The sequence below is a fragment of the Phoxinus phoxinus genome (assembly GCF_949152265.1).
Source record: "Phoxinus phoxinus genome assembly, chromosome: 23".
Lineage (NCBI taxonomy): Eukaryota > Metazoa > Chordata > Actinopteri > Cypriniformes > Leuciscidae > Phoxinus > Phoxinus phoxinus.
Window position 1 is genome coordinate 1,345,862 of NC_136898.1, and position 15,000 is coordinate 1,360,861.

The 15,000-nt window shown below is 37.1% G+C and overlaps 1 protein-coding gene across 4 annotated transcripts in view; it reads right to left on the bottom strand.

Moving 5' to 3' along the window:
• Positions 1-15,000, bottom strand: part of bmpr1bb (bone morphogenetic protein receptor, type IBb) — a 124,781-nt gene that overhangs the window by 54,659 nt on the left and 55,122 nt on the right. For 3 of the 4 annotated variants that reach the window (XM_079599376.1, XM_079599377.1, XM_079599378.1), the window contains one exon: positions 5,160-5,235. The exons of the other annotated variant lie outside the window; for it this stretch is intronic. The gene's annotated coding sequence lies outside the window, so the exon portion shown is untranslated. The remainder of the gene's footprint in view (positions 1-5,159; positions 5,236-15,000) is intronic. 4 annotated transcript variants of the gene reach the window in all.

Sequence of the window (15,000 nt, forward strand, 5' to 3'; positions counted from 1 at the left end):
ACCACAGTTATTATATACCACAGTTATTATTACACTTATACCACAGTTATTATTATATACCACAGTTATTATTACACTTATACCACAGTTATTATATACCACAGTTATTATTACACTTATACCACAGTTATTATATACCACAGTTATTATTACACTTATACCACAGTTATTATATACCACAGTTATTATTACACTTATACCACAGTTATTATTATATACCACAGTTATTATTACACTTATACCACAGTTATTATTATATACCACAGTTATTATTACACTTATACCACAGTTATTATTACACTTATACCACAGTTATTATTACACTTATACCACAGTTATTATTACACTTATACCACAGTTATTATTACACTTATACCACAGTTATTATTACACTTATACCACAGTTATTATTACACTTATACCACAGTTATTATTACACTTATACCACAGTTATTATTACACTTATACCACAGTTATTATTATATACCACAGTTATTATTATATACCACAGTTATTATTACACTTATACCACAGTTATTATTACACTTATACCACAGTTACCACCAACACCAACATTCCAAGACTTTATCAACACAAAGCAAATGCATTTATAATGATATTCATTATATTCTAATAATAACGTTTTGTTGTATGGTTTTGTTAACTTAAACCTGGTGCAGACATCCATTGTACTGTATGTGCATTACTGTAAATATGATTTTAGTCAAAAGGCCGTTCTGTGGTCATCTACAGATGTTGTGCATGGATCTTAGCATGAACTGAAGCCACAGCATTCCTTTAGCATTTACTTCCCATTATTAATGTGCGAAAACACGCGGCCAACCTGCCAAACTCACAGGAGCGTTTAATGAAAGGATTTTTGGTAAGTGTCTGAGCACAATGGAACCCAAAGGCTCTAATTAAGACAGTCCAACAAAGCCGAACCGACACCAGGGGTCACGACCCCGACCCATAAACCCTCACTGACCCCCACACCTGCCTGATTACATTAGACTCTGTGTGTGTGTGTGTGTGTGTGTGTGTGTGTGTGTGTGTGTGTGTGTGTGTGTGTGTGTGTGTGTGTGTGTCAGATGTACAGAATCTCTGTGTCACTCTTACAGTGATATACTGTACTCTACTCTATTGTACTCCGTTCAATTCTATTCTGTTCAATTCTATTCTGTTCATCAGGGTAATAATAAATAATCATATTATACTGATTTCTGGAGGATCATGTGACACTGAAGACTGGAGTAATGATGCTGAAAATTCAGCTTTGTGTCACATAAATAAATAATATTTATAATATTAAAAAAATCAAGAAATAATTTATATTAAATATTAAAATAGAAAACCATTAATAATTTGTAATTTGATTTCACAATATTATTGTTTGTTTCTGTATTTTATATCTAACAAATGCAGCTTATTGAGCATAAGAGACTTCTTTCAAAAACATTAAAAATAGTAATGTTCCCAAATTTCTGGCTGGTACTGTGTGTATATATACACACAGTATGATTACTATTTTTAATGTTTTTGAAAGAAGTCTCTTATACTCTATATATATATATATATAATTATCATTCTTTTTTTTTATTAATTTGTTATAAAATGATTGCTATAATAATGTGCTGGCGACAGATGCGCGGTGGTGAAGGTCTGGCTCAGGGTTTGGGTGATTATAGATGAAAGGACGAGGTCAAGAGTTCATGCACCAGTGTTCATATTCACACTGTAGAGACAAAGCGATTACACAGCGCTGCGCTAACGAGGCTCTGAGCAACCGGTGGCGCCACCTGACTCCACTCGCCAATTAAAATCCCACAAACCATCCGGCCCACGCCAGAACACACGCAAATATCAAAGAAACCCAGAAGAAAGTGTACAAAGAAGAACAAACAAAGAGCAGCGAAACAAGCCGGGCTTTAGGATCAGAACAACAAAAACTGATCTTCTCACAAGCGTTTTGATGTCTCTCATACGACACGTCTGCTAACCGGCTGTGATTGTGTGTGAGGAAGGCCAGAGGACATTCACACAACACACAGTAAAACACACTGACAAGTCAAAGGTCAAGTGTGTCGGTTCTGTCACTGCTACCAAACTAAATCAATACATGGTGTCAGCAGTTACACTCAAACAAACAGATCAAGGCTAATGTTACATAGTTAAATCTGCATACACGATGCAACTGTGTTTACAAAATACAGTTATAACTGTAATATAATAATTAATAATAATAATAATATGTCACTGATATTATTATAAAAAGTTATACTATTATACTATATACTATACACTTAGGGCTGGGTACCGAGTCTCGATACTTTTTAGGTACCGACCGAATTGCCTCGATACTATTGAGTATCGAAAAATGACATGTTGTTCGGTTCCAGATTTCGATACCTAAGGAGTTAACTCGTCATCGTCAGCTCAAACAAATACATATGAAATGCACACATATAAACGCGACACACATAAAGTTGCTCACGCACACACACACAAACTCTCCGCGCACATATTCATATTTGCGGAAAAATAATTGCTGCAAAGACCGGTACCACGACAAATATGATGAAGACCTTGACAGCGCACGGAGTAAACATAAGAGCAGAAAGTTGCTCCGTCTTCGACTGGTAAATGAAGAGATATCTTGTTGATTACTCTGACAGTGTATATTGCAATAAATAATAACTTACTGAATGTACACTGCCGTTCAAAAATGTGTTGGTTAGTCAGATTTGTTTTTCAGTAAGGATGCGTTAAAGTTATCAAAGGTGACATTAAAACATGTGTAATGTTACAAAATATTTAGTTTTTAAATAAATGCTTTTCTTTTGAATTTTTTATTCATCAAAGAATCATGAAAAAAGGTATCATAGTTTCCAAAATATTAAGCAGCAAACAGTTTTCATATTTCTGACGGGTCATTGACACTGAAGTAATGATTTTTGAAATATATTCAAATAAGATTTTAAATTGTAATACTATTTCACAATATTACTAAAGTTTTACTGTATTTTTTTATTTAAAAATTCAGCTTTGGTGAGCATGAGGGCTTTATAAAACATTTGTTTGTTCCTTTGTGCACTGGCTAAGGAGCATGAGTCAAACTAAAAAAAAAACCAAATAAATAAAAAATAAAAGTTTTTCTGAGGTAATATGTTATGTAATCTTGTTAAAATGGATTTCATAAAATTGGTATCGAAAAAAGTATCGTTAGGAACCGGTATCGAAACTGAGGTATCGAAATTGGCACCGGATCGAAAGATTTTGAACGATACCCAGCCCTAAATACACTGCATCTGAGACTGCCACTGCAACTGAGACTGCCACTGCCTCTGAGACTCCCACTACCTCTGAGACTCCCACTGCCTCTGAGACTCCCACTGCCTCTGAGACTCCCACTGCCTCTGAGACTGCCACTGCCTCTGAGACTGCCACTGCAACTGAGACTGCCACTACAACTGAGACTGCCACTGCAACTGAGACTGCCACTGCCTCTGAGACTGCCACTGCAACTGAGACTGCCACTGCCTCTGAGACTGCCACTGCAACTGAGACTGCCACTGCCTCTGAGACTGCCACTGCAACTGAGACTGCCACTGCCTCTGAGACTGCCACTGCAACTGAGACTGCCACTGCAACTGAGACTGCCACTGCAACTGAGACTGCCACTGCAACTGAGACTGCCACTGCCTCTGAGACTGCCACTGCAACTGAGACTGCCACTGCCTCTGAGACTGCCACTGCAACTGAGACTGCCACTGCAACTGAGACTGCCACTGCCTCTGAGACTGCCACTGCAACTGAGACTGCCACTGCCTCTGAGACTGCCACTGCAACTGAGACTGCCACTGCAACTGAGACTGCCACTGCAACTGAGACTGCCACTGCAACTGAGACTGCCACTGCAACTGAGACTGCCACTGCCTCTGAGACTGCCACTGCAACTGAGACTGCCACTGCCTCTGAGACTGCCACTGCAACTGAGACTGCCACTGCCTTTGCATCTGACACTGTAAATGCCACTCAGACTGACACTGCCTCTGAGAGTGCCAGTAAAATTGAGACTGACACTGCCTCTGAGACTTCCACTAGAACTGAGACTGCCACAGCATCTGAGACTCTCACTGCCTTTGAGACTGCAACTCAGACTGACACTGACTGTGAGAATATGCCTCTTAGACCGACACTCTCATAAGACTGACAATGCTTCTCACAATGACACTGTCTCTCAGACTGACACTACCTTGGAAACAACACTGCCTCTCAAAATGCCTTTTAACTTCCATTGCTTTTGCCAGCATTAGCCAGCAGCCATATCACCCTGTAGCCCAAGGTTGCCCACTGAAGCTGAGCAGGGCTGAGTCTGGTTAGTACTTGGATGGGAGACTCCTGGGAAAACCAGGTCTCTGCTGGCAGAGGTGTTAGTGAGGCCAGCAGGGGGCGCTCACCCTGTGGTCTCTGTGGGTCCTAACGCCCCGGTGTAGTGACGGGACACTACACTGACAAAGAGAAATCATTTATAAAATGATTTGCGCCAAATTGAAATGTAATCAGATCTAATAAATAGCATTGCAACAGTTCAAACTTTACACCTCAAGTGTTGTGGAATAATTTTGGAGAATGAAGAATGAAATGTTTTCATTAAAATAGTGGAAAGGTGGTGTTTAAAGAAGATGGACATTTTTGATAATTCTTTAATTAGTTTAATTAATTTAATAACTGTCTTTGCTTTGGAAGAATGTGTTTACGTTGCCATAAAGAAATTATGTAATGATCTGCACAACATATATATATATATATATACACACACATTTATATATTTCTTTTTATATCATATTTTGTTTTTGAAAATCATATTATTTTACTGTGTACACATTTTATTTTCCATTCTATCTTTATAATTTTTAGAATACATTATTATTCTATTGTGTATAAATATAAGTATAAATATATGCATATTTCTATGTGTATTTTTTCATGTACTGTATGTATTTTATTATATAAAGGGGTCACAGGGAACAAAGCATCTCTCGGTTTCTCAGACAGGCGGATATTTCTGTGACAAAGACACGGTGACCTATTCATCACAGTCGGCACAGCAGATTTACGGCCCACGAGAGTCGGATACGAGCTGGAGAAACTCTCACCTGTGTGTGTGTGTCTGCGGACGCGTCGAGCAGCTCAGAGCGTCACAGTCTGATCATCTGACCTTTCACCCTTCACCTGCCAGAAAAAGAGAGACTCATTTCAGAAGGATCACGTGACTCTGAATGGGTGAATGATTCTACTTATGATGTCAAAAACACTCTCATTAGTCCTCAAAAAGAAGAGCATTTATTTGAAATATAAATATTCTGTAACATTACAAATGTTACAATCAGGGTTTGAAATGAACACCCGCCAAATGCAGGTAAAAATCAACTGTGGTGGGCAACGCTGTCAAACCACTAGCCGATTTGGTGTGTTACTTATTATGTTTACTCACTTTGTGGAAGTTTGTGTAAGACAAATCTGCACAGATTTAAAGGGATAGTTCACTTTAAAATTAAAATTCATCATTTACTCACCCTCAAGTTGTTTCAAACCTGTGTGAATTTATTTCTTCTGCTGAACACAAAGAAAGATATTTTGAAGAATGTCAGTAACCAAACAGTTACCAGGTCCCATTGACTTCCATAGTATTTTTTTTTCCTACTATGGCAGTCAATGGGACCAGTTAACTATTTGGTTACCGAAATTCTTCAAAATATCTTCCTTTGTGTTCAGCAGAAGAAAGAAATGAATACAGGTTTGAAACAATTTGAGGGTGAGTATATGATGACAGAATTTTAATTTTAAAGTGAACTATCCCTTTAACACAAATACTCGTGAGTCATCATGATATTAAATACAGTGAAATATGCAGAATCTGCTCATATCTGGCTTACTTGAACATGATCGTCACTACGCAACAAAAAAACGGCGTGCTTGAAAAAAGCATGTGGATAACAAAAAGACATTGTTATTTTCCAGCATCCTACATTTTTTGATGTTCTTTGTACTGTATTGATCTTTCATTTTTGTTGAAAAGGATGAAAGAATGGAGGAGATGGCTGGATAACAGGATTTAGTTTGAATAAGAAATTAACGTATGAAATGCAAATTTTATACACACTAAAAAATGCTGGGTTGTTTCAACCCAATTTTGGGTCAAATATGGACAAACCAGGCCGTTTGGTAATATTTTTTAATTACATTTTTAACCCAACGTTTGGGTTTGTCCATATTTGACCCAAAATTGGGTTGAAACAACCCAGCATTTTTTAGAGTGTACATATATATATATATATGAATAAATGAATTAATAAATTTAATTTTTCTTTTCTTTTCTTTTTCCTCTTTAGAACATGATCATTAGTAACAGAACATATTTTAACAAAAAAAAATAAGAGCAAAATCTCAGCATGTTCAAAAGAAAAGAAAAAATAAAGAGAAAAAAAAGGAGAAGGAAGAAGCTAACTTATATTTGCCTTCCCCTTTTACACATCTAGCTTTGAAACGGCTACTGTTTACTCTTTACAAAATATCATAATTTATCCTTATGGAAAAAAAAAAACACGTAATCATTTGAAGTACATTTATCTGAAAATAAATCACACAATACAATTATAAAATGAGAGAGAGAAACACAAATAATAAAAAAACAAAAAATATAACAATAACAATAATTTAAATATATATGAAATGGCAAGAAACAGACTATATACGTATATAAAAGCTGTGTCGTAGTTATTTAATCTGGTTATTTTTTTAAAAATCCATTTAATGCGTCCATGCGTTACTTTCTCATCACTGAACCAGCGGCTGGTGAAATAACGCATGAAAGCTAGTGCTTCACATCTGGATTCAAATCACAGTGGATCAGTGCAATGATATCTGACGTCACATGACTCCTTCTCTGACGTTTGTCTTCCACTTTTGCAATGTTTCAGTGGATGTTCCCTCACAATCCTCATCAAAAACACTGAATGAGTTCGTGCGGGTCAGTAGGGATGAACCAGCAAGCCAACAAACTAACAACTCAATTACCAACATTACGTCTCTAAACCTTATCAGATCACAGCGTGACGGAGGACGAGACCTCAGCGGACACACACATACACCACCGGTCTAAAGTTTGCCATCAAACGGAAAGAAATGAATACTTTTATTCATGAAGGACGCATTAAACTGATCAAAAGTGACCGTAACGACATTTATAATGTTACAAAAGATTCTATTTCAAATAAACACTGTTCTTTAAAACTTTAATTTGATCAAAGAATCCTGAAAAATAAAGGGTTCAGGGTTTCCACAAATATATGAAACTGTTTTCAACACTGATAATAATCATAAATGTTTCTTGAGCATCAGATCATCATATTACACTGATTTCTGGAGGATCATGTGACACTGAAGACTGGAGTAATGATGATAAATTCAGCTTTGATCACAGGAATAAATTACACTTTACTAGATATTCACATTTAAATTATTTAAATTCTAATGTTTAACTATTTTTATTGTATTTTTCTGATCAAATAAATGCATCTTGGTGAGCAGAATAGACATTTAAAATCATTAAAAGTCTCACAGACCTCAAACAATTTTTGAATATGCTGTTTTATCAAGAAATATTACAGAAGCAAAATGTGTTCCTGTTTCACGTTGACTTTAAATCAAATGTTTTATCTGCTGCTAGAAACATGAGAATCACGTTCTCCGTGGAAAACTGCAGATAACAGAAAAACACACTGTTTATCCACCGTGAGTCAGACGGACTCTGATCGATCTCCTCATCCAGAGCCTGTGTTTTCTTCTGCTAATGTATCATAACCTCACTGCAGTCAATAAATGCTGGAAACGCAATCCATCTCTGAAATATCACTCCATTCACTTCCTGTAAAGCTGAATACTTGTGCCCACAGACGAGTGAGAGCGCGAGGGATGACTCTCTCTGTGAAGCGTTCGTGTCGCTCTGTTACTCACTGTTTTGACAACTGTAACTTTTCATTACGGGACACTTCACCCTAATATGAGTCCTTTATGTTCATCACACACACACACACACACACTCTCACATCCTCTCTTTCACACTCACATAAACACACACACACTCTTACACTCACAAACACACTCTCACAACCTCTCTCTCTCTCACACACACACACACACACACACACACACACACACACACACACACACACACACACACACACACACACACACACACACACTCACTCACTCACTCACTCACTCACTTTCACACACACACACACTCTCAAAAACACTCTCACACACACACACACACAAACACTCTCTCACAACCTCTCTCTCTCTCTCTCTAACACACTCTTACACTCACTCACAAACACACTCTCACACCCACTCACTCACTCACTCACTCACTCACACACACACACTCACTCACTCACTCACTCACACACACACACACACACACAGTTTTTCATTTCTATCCTTGTGAGGACATTCCATAGGCGTAATGGTTTTTATACTGTACAAACTGTATATTCTATCCCCTTACACTGCCCCTATCCCTAAACCTACCCATCACACACACACACACACACACACACTGCCCCTATCCCTAAACCTACCCATCACAGGAGACATTCTGCATTTTTACATTTTCAAAAATATATAATTTAGTATGTTTATTAACCCATTCCCCTCATGGGGACCGCTGGCTGGTCCCCACAATGGAGGTGATCTCAGGTTTTACTATCCTTGTGGGGACATTCGGTTCCCACAATGTATAATAAACCAAGCCACACACACACACACACACACACAGTCACTCACTCACTCAGTCACTCACTCACTCACTCACTCACTCACTCACACACACACACACTCTCACACCACTCACTCACCCACTCACTCACTCACTCACTCACACGCTCACAACACACACACACACACACTCTCACACCCACTCACTCACCCACTCACTCACACGCTCACAACACACACACACACTCTCACACCCACTCACTCACACGCTCACAACACACACACACACACACACTCTCTCACACACACACACACACACACACACACACTCTCACACCCACTCACTCACTCACACGCTCACAACACACACACACACTCTCACACCCACTCACTCACACGCTCACAACACACACACACACACACACTCTCACACCCACTCACTCACACGCTCACAACACACACACACACACACACACACACTCTCTCACACACACACACTCTCACACCCACTCACTCACTCACACGCTCACAACACACACACACACACACACACACACACACACACACACACACACACACACACACACACACACACACACACACACACACACACACACACACACACACACACACACACACACACACACACACACTCTCACACCCACTCACTCACTCACACGCTCACAACACACACACACACACAAACACACACACACACACACGACCCCTGTGACCTGTTTCTCGGAGCACAGGCTGGTTAAATTAGCAGCACCTGATCCGTAACCGCGTCCGTCACAGAACGCTCTCATTCACGGCAGGTTCTTCGTCACATGGTCATCATTACGGTCAGTGGCACACAAGATACACACACACACACACACACACACATTCCTGATCAAACAGAAAAATAATGAGATGAAGCACCTTTTGTCTGAAAATCACTGGGTATTCGGAAAATTGTAAATAATATATATATATATAAGCTATTTAATACATTTAATTTTACTATAATTTATATAACTATTATATTTTTAATTTTAACTTTTTATTTTTATATTTTTTATTATAAATTATTTTTAACATATAAACTGTAATACTAAACAAAAAAAATTATATATATATATATATTACAAACTATTATTTTATCTAATATAAACTTTATAAATATTTAATATATAAACTATTATTATATCTTTTATTGTAAATTATTTTTAACAAACTATTCTTGCATATTTTATTATTCATTATTATTATTATATAAACATTTGCAAAATTATTAATAAACTCTTACACATTTTATTATAAAGGTAATATATAAACTAAAATATAATATTTAAGCATTTAATATCTTTTCCACTCTCAACCGATAGAGAAAATTATTTTACTAAATCAAATATACAACTACATTACAAATGCAATATAACTACTATTTGTGATTTGATAACTGGATGTCACTCGTGATATTAAATATGCTCCATGATAAAGTCATGACACAGTTGTGTGACATCTTGCTGGAGATGTTTAGCAGAATGTTTATGCATAATTAATGCATTCCCTGATATGATTGTAAAGCGCTTTGGGTGTACAGTAGTACATATGAAAGCGCTATGTATCATTCATTCATTCATTCATAATGCATAATGTTTCACATACACTAGTAAAAAAAAAAAAAAGTAGTACACAGTAAGATCATGATGTTCCCTCAATGACAATAAAGTGTGTTATAATTTTATACTATTAAAGGTTGGGTAGGTCAGAACTGTCTAAAGAACTTTTTTTCAAATAGGCTTAAACTGTCTTTATATATCAATACATAATTAAAATGTAAGTACTTTGAAAAAGAGAGTATAAAAATTGAGTGACTCTAGTGTATTTAATCTTCAAAAAACACAGCTCATTAATTCCTACCGTGTCGAAACAAGTGATTGGCTTGTGCGACTGTCACTCTCCGTCGCCATGACTACCGCCGCTATTACTGGCTCCGCCCACGTGCGCGCAGTCGCGCACCCGTTTTTAGGTGGGAGTGACTGGAATTAATGAGCTGTGTTTATTGAAGATTAAATACACTAGAGTCACTCAGTTTTTTATACTCTCTATTTCAGAGTACTTGCATTTTAATTATGTATTGGTATATAAAGACAGTTTAAACAAATTTGAATAAAAGTTTTTTTAGACAATTCTGACCTACCCAACCTTTAAGTCATAAAATTGTGGTAAAGCAGCATCTGAGAAGATGAGCGTATGAGTTTCTGCAGGTGTTTATGATTATTATGATGATTATTACATCATTATCAGGCCAGTGAGACTGATGCAGGATTACAGCGGACAGGTGAAGTGGAGGATTCACTCTTATCTGATGAAGAGCTGCACTCCAGCCAGACGAACATTATCCTCAGATTCACCGTGAGATGCGCTGGATGCTAAAGCGCTGTGTGTCGGAGCAGAAGGTCACGTTTGATGGGGAATTGTGCGATCGCTCGAGTGTTTTAACCACAGAATCAGCATCACACAATCTAGCAGGATCACAGCCACACGAGAGAAAGCAGAGCCTTCGAGAGCCGGTTACTGACAATCATAAACACTTATGATATCATCATCACTAACACCCTGATATTAGGAGGAGAAGAAGACATTATGATTTATGATATGAACATATGGCACATAAGAAAATTCTGTCATCATTTATAGGGTTGTAACGGTATACCGGTATGGCAGTTTATCACGATATTGACATGTACGATTATCATATCGTGAATTTTTGCTTATTACCGGTTTTGGAAAAAAAATTAAACCAGATCTCACATGCGCGCAACTTCTTTCCACTTGACAGCTTAGACTTCACATTTGCAGCGGAGACGATGTCTGAGACAGCGGCTGGATATGCTCATCTCTACCCCCGCTGACAAAAAAGTTAAAATCTGCAGTGTGGGAATACTTTGGGTATCCGAAAAACGAACGCGCAACGCAGGGTTTTCCTTGAAGATGCATATCCAGTTGTGTCCAGAAATGTTGACGAAGAATGGCTGTTAAAGGAGGGAATGCGTCGAACATGTTCTCCAATATTGGCGAACACCATCCCTCCCTGCAGATAAAGCTCCATTTATAACTCAAGGCCGTATTATTTCCGTGTTGCTGAGGGAATTTACAAAATAACGCAGATGTCACGTAAAATGTGCGATTTGATAGATGGATGAATACATCTAAAATATAGCTGTGCAATAAATCAAATCACTATATGAGCGTGTCGATTAATATACAGCGCAAAAAAATGTTATATACTATAAACCTTGTTCTGTGTCATACAGTAGATATATACACTAGATGTCGCATTGGCTATATATCTGTATATATCTATGGTTCTGTTTAATAAACCATATGTTCAACCAAAAAACCCTATCTGGTTTCATTCATTTAAGAGTCATTGTAGCTGATGATGATTATAATAATAATGATTTAATACCGATGATGGTTTAATACCGTATACCGTGAAACTGTGATATTTTCTGAGACGATTATCATACCGTGAAAATCTCATACCGTTACAACCCTATTTACTTAGCCTATCAATATTCAACATTATCTCGTGTTAAACCATATGACTCTGTATATTGACAATGTAACACTCTCTTATAAACGTTCACATCTAGACACTGTAATCCGTGTCAGATCTTCATGGCTATACAGTGCTAAAAGTGTCCTCGGCCATAAATGGGTTATTATTACGCGAACGCATCGGTATGCAGCATCTTTTATTCCCGAGTGAAGTTTGCTCTATTAATAACTCCAGCATGAACACAATGATCATAAACAGTTGTTGTTGTTGGAAGAACACCTTCGTCTGACATCAAACCTGCGATATGAAGTGGTGTCTTCTGTGGATTTAGGAATGCAGTGTGTACGTGATAAATCCTACGCGTCTTGCATTAGCCATGCAGGATGGGTGGCATATGGACAGTTGCATATTTCCCGGGGGATTTGAGGCTGGTATGATGGGACGGGTGTGCTGGAACTAATCGAGAACACATGAGACCATAAAACCCCATCATCATACACTACAGCCCATCAACATGTCCCTTCAGGGCCTCCGTAGGACAGCTCAACAAAACTGACCATTCTATCATCATTTACCACGGCCCTGGTTACACGGTCACAAATATCTGAGACCGATCACTTCTGCCACTAAAGATTGCTTTATCAATAATCTTCCCAATCAGTTTCATCATCTCAGCATCCCGGATAGCTTAGAAGAACTTGATATTTTAACAGAAACTTTTAACTCTCTCTTTTCCAGCCCTTTAGACACAGTTGCTCCGCTGCGCTTAAAGAAGATTAAAAAACATAGTCCGACGCCGTGGCACAACGACCCTTAAAGGTAGGGTAGGTCAGAATTGTCTAAAAAAACTTTTATTCAAATTTGTTTAAACTGTCTTTATATACCAATACATAATTAAAATGCAAGTACTCTGAAATAGAGAGTATAAAAAACTGAGTGACTCTAGTGTATTTAATCTTCAATAAACACAGCTCATTAACTCCATTCACTCCCACCTAAAAACGGGTGCGCGACTGCGCGCACGTGGGCGGAGCCAGTAATAGCGGCGGTAGTCATGGCGACGGAGAGTGACAGTCGCGCAAGCCAATCACTTGTTTCGTCCCGGTAGGAATTAATGAGCTGTGTTTTTTGAAGATTAAATACACTATAGTCACTCAATTTTTATACTCTCTTTTTCAAAGTACTTACATTTTAAATTTGTTGTGGTATATAAAGACAGTTTAAGCCAATTTGAAAAAAAGTTCTTTAGACAATTCTGACCTACACAACCTTTAGGAGAGCAGCCAGAAAAATGGAGCGGAACTGGAAGAAAACAAAACTAGAGGTATTTCGCGTTTCATGGAAGGAGAGCTCGATTGCTTACAGAGAGGCTTTAAAAGCTGCTAGATCTGCTTATTTTTCAACCCTATTAGAAGAAACATAATCCTAGGTATTTATTTGAAACAGTGGCTAAACTAACGAAAAAGAAATCTTCAAGCCCAGAAGTTTCCAAGAAACACAGCAGTATGACTTTATGAACTTCTTCACTTATAAGATTGATAATATCAGGGACAAAATTATAACTATGCAACCGTCTACTACAGTATCGCATCAGGGAGTGCATTGTAGTCTCCCTGAGGGAAAACTATAAAACCCTGTGGACACTATTGACCACAACATTCTTTTAAATACACTCGAACATTATGTTGGCATTAGTGGAATTGCACATGCATGGTTTAAATCATACTTATCTGACCGTTATCAGTTTGTAGCAGTAAATGAAGAGATGTCTTATCAATCACAAGTTCAGTATGGCGTACCACAAGGCTCAGTACTAGGACCGCTGCTGTTCACTCTGTACACGCTACCATTAGGAGATATCATTAGGAAACATGATATCTCCTATATTCCAAGTCTTCTGAAATCATATGATGATGTTATGTGAGGAAATGACTCAATGAAACTGAAAAGTCTTGCCGTCCACCATGACTCTCATGTTACATTTGCATATTTAAATGTACTACACTGCAAATCATCATGTGACTAAAATATGTAATACATTGATATTTAAATTTGCATATATAAATTTACTATGCAGTTCATCAAGTGACTTTATACCTAATTTACATATGTAATAAATTGATATTTAAATTTGCATATATAAATTTACCATGCAGTTCATCATGTGACTTTATACCTAATTTAAATGTGTAATAAATTGATATTTCAATTTGCATATATACATTTACTATGCAGTTCATCATGTGAATTTATACCTAATTTACATATGTAATTAATTGATATTTAAATTTGCATATATAAATTTACCATGCAGTTCATCATGTGACTTTATACCTAATTTAAATACGTAAAAAAGTGATATTTAAATGTGCATATTTGAATTTGCTAAGTAAATACATTTCACATTTTTAAGGCTACATTTCATAAGGCCTTATAATTACAAAAACTGTAATAAATTATTAAATTGTTAAAGTTGTATGAATTAAACTGATCAGACATGCTTTTTGATTATTAAAATGTAATTAAACCATTAAATCAGAATCCAGAATAGAATAATATGTAGTGCAAATAGTTTCACCGTTTACTGCACTAATTCTTCTAGTTACAAATTAAGTTAAAAGTAATTTCGTTCAAGGTAATTTCGTTCAAGGCACAGGAAATGT